This window comes from Pteropus medius, unplaced genomic scaffold (genome assembly GCF_902729225.1).
Source record: "Pteropus medius unplaced genomic scaffold, Ma_sr-lr_union100, whole genome shotgun sequence".
Classification (NCBI taxonomy): Eukaryota; Metazoa; Chordata; class Mammalia; order Chiroptera; family Pteropodidae; genus Pteropus; species Pteropus medius.
In genome coordinates this window covers 1,496,218-1,499,599 of record NW_024349227.1, presented here as the reverse complement: position 1 = coordinate 1,499,599, position 3,382 = coordinate 1,496,218, and positions in this window count along the sequence as shown.

Here is a 3,382-nt window from a genome sequence, read left to right as displayed (position 1 = left end):
GACCTCAACCATCACATTTCGTTTCCAGACCTTAGTTCCAGCCCTCAGTCACCCTGGGTGGTGGACAATACAGCCTTAAAGATACTGACCTTCCCCTCTCAGGGACTGGTGGAACTTTCCGGATAAGAACCTGCACATTAGAAGTGGCCTCCCAAGATAGACTGGGAGGTGGGAGCCCAAAGAGAGAGTTATAAATCTTGGAAATCTTTGGCAAATTGGCATTCCTGATCCAATGCTGCCCTCTTCTGACAAAACTAAGCCTAGCAAGTTTTATGGGATGCCCAGAGCTGTAACCATAAATTGGGGTCTGCTTAGGCAATTTGTTCCTTCAGTGGTCCAATCATTCATTTGTTTATTCGTATATTCATTCATTCAACAAATATGTACTGAGCAACTACAATAATAGGTATAATAATAAATCTAACATTTACTGAACCGGGCCTGGTTCTGAGCATCCTCGATATAGTGTCATGTCCTAGACAACCCACTCCTAGCTTGCAGTAACAGAGCTGGGAGGCAATGTCGGTTCGATGTCACAGCTCATCCTTAAGGATTGCATTGCCTTGTGATGTCCAAATGGGTTCAAGAAATACAAGATGGAACTAATGAGCTGCGTATAGTCTACATTTTAGTAAGGCTTGCCAGGATTTTAGGGAAATTTTGTGCTGCGAACACCAAAAACAGTCCCAGGCTCTTGATTACAATGGGGATGTTGTTCACAGGCTAGTCCTGGGAGGGATGTGACCCAATGAGAAGCTAGCTCTTCTCCCCAAGCCAGAGAGCTTGCCCCGACTCCTGCCTGGAGCAGCAGGAAGAACACGCACAGACAGAAGCCAGGAGTCCTGGGTTCCAGCTCCTCTTTTACCGCCACCCCACACTGTGGCCATGACCAAGGACTTTCTCTCTTGGGGGCAGTTTCCTCATCTATAAAAAGGGATTTGGAAAAATAAACTCTGAGGTCCATTTCCACTCTGCTGTAACTTCTCTGAAATATTTAAGTAGAGACAGATTAGAAATCTCAGTCACTCTCATTCTTTTGCTCACCTATTAACTGATCCTTTTGCTATAAGAGATTCAGGAGCCCCATTCCCTCTTCCGCCCGCAGACCGGCACGATGAGGTTCTGCTCTGCTCTGCCACTAATTGACTATGACTATCTCTCATCTCTCAGCAACTCGATGGATAAGAATGATTCTCTTCTATACAGTTCACACAGTGGGTACTAACCACTGTATGAATCAATTCAATCCTCACCATGACTCTATGAAGTAGGTACTAACATGTGATTATCTCCATTGCACAGATGAGGGAACTGAGACACAGAGACATTAAATAATTGCCCATTCAGGGTCACGAAGCTGGCAAGTGGTGGAGCCGGACTGGAGCCCAGGCAATCTGGCTCCAGAAACAGTGCTCTTAGCCATCGTGCTTAGAGGATTCTTGATTCCCCAAGCCTCACATAGAAGACACTTCTCTGTGTCACAGGTTACTGCAATGTGCTTCATGATCCCCATGCGAGCTTGCTGGGGGATGAAAGATGTGAGGCTGTCTGATCGATGGTTTTCTATAGTTTGCTTGGGTTTTTTGCTGGGCTCTGACCCTCCCAAGTTCCCTCCCCCAGTTCTGGCAGAGACGCAAGCGTATGGCGGGGTTAGCTATGACAGCAGAGGGCTTATCAGACTCCCTGAGTTACAGCTGATCTGACCGGGGACAGAGGACAGTTAAGATAAGCTCAGAGCTAGGAAGTGGTGGTGAAACTGCTCAAGACTGGAGCTCTGTCCTGTGGGAGGTGGAGAGCAGCCTGACTTGGGGGAGAAGAGGAAGGGCCTCTTAATTACTCTCAGCGATGGTTTTCAAACACCAGAACAAGGGGATTCTGAGAGTTGGGAGGTGAGGTGACTGGACATTCGTGTAGATTTAGTCTAGGGCTTCTAGTCAGTGTTTTAGAAAGGGTCTCCTTACCTCACTGTTAACAGCAAAACAAAAAGATCTTTCTCTTTTTCTGTCCCTCACTCCTAAGTCCTTTTCTCAGTCTTCGGGGTTGTGTAACTCCCATTGTTGTGGGGTGTGGAAATGGATGGGGCACCTGTGCTTGTGAATGGAGTAAATGTTTTGTGGGGTTCATCCACTGGGCACCCAGAGTCGCCAAGAACTGTCCACTGACTAACCCCACTGTGTGGTTGCTGTAAGTCATCTGCGATCCTTGATGGGCGGTGATGGGGTATAAGTAAATAAAAACCTCTCATCTTTACAGGGGTCGATTCTTTCACATCCACTATTTTATTGATGCTTCATGGACCTTGTGAAGTCAAGGCCTTGGGTGAGATTCTGGGGTACAGGATCTGTTGATGTTGTACCCCATGAGGCAGGGGAACATGTATCTCAGAATGGAAGTCAGAGGACATAGCTCTGCCCCTTTCTGGCCACATGACCGGGGACAGGTGACTTAGTCTCCCTAGTCTTCAGTTCTTAAATGATCAAAGGAGACCCTGAACAGGGAGGCTCTTTGTAAACTGTTAAGAGCTCCTTAGAGGCCAGGGATTTATGGTGGTGGGTACTGTGGCTCAGGGCTCAGTACTTCATACTTCATTTAAATGCTGCTCCCTGTGGGGGGCTGAGTGTCATCTTCTTTCTGGCTCTGCCTCCACAGCTGCCACTCTGCACTTAGGGAGGCCCAGGGAGGCCCAGGTAGGGTAGGGCATGAACCGTGTGTCCAGGAGGGAGGGGGAGGAAGGTCTGCCCAGTGCCACCTCCCTGCCCCATGCCTGGCTCCTACTGGCAACCTGAGCCCTTGGCCTCCGGAGCTGATCCTGGAATGTAAACCTCAAGCAAAGCACATTCTTTAGCCAGGTCACCAGCTCCTGGCCCTTGGGAAGGGAAAGCAGGAGCCAGCCTTTCTCTCAGCCCTGAATGACACTAGCACAGTCTGGTGCTGGAGGCTGTTATCACAAGCCTAGATTAATAGGGCAGTTGTCAGTCATCCTGACCTATGCTCCAGTCAGAGCCCGAGGCAAAGGGAGAGGGAAGCCAATCCCAAAGCAGGGGGATGTGAAATACTGCTGATTTCTTGGGTCTGATCCTTGTGCCAGTCATAGGCCATAAATGGGCTCAGAGGAAAAGGGGACATTGTAAAGGTTACTCTCAAAGCTGGTGCTGTCGTGCTGTCTCCAAGCTCTTTGATTTCTGACTTTCATTCAGTTCAGTCATTTGTTACACGTTTATTCCATTTAGTTATTTCTTACACATTTAGATCCTACATGCCCAGCACCCTGGTGCTCTGGGCCTACAAGGATTAATGATATCGTCACCATCCTGAGGAGTCCCTAAAATGTTTTGTCTGTTTGGGGATGAGACACTGTGGCTTGCATTTCCCAGGTACACAG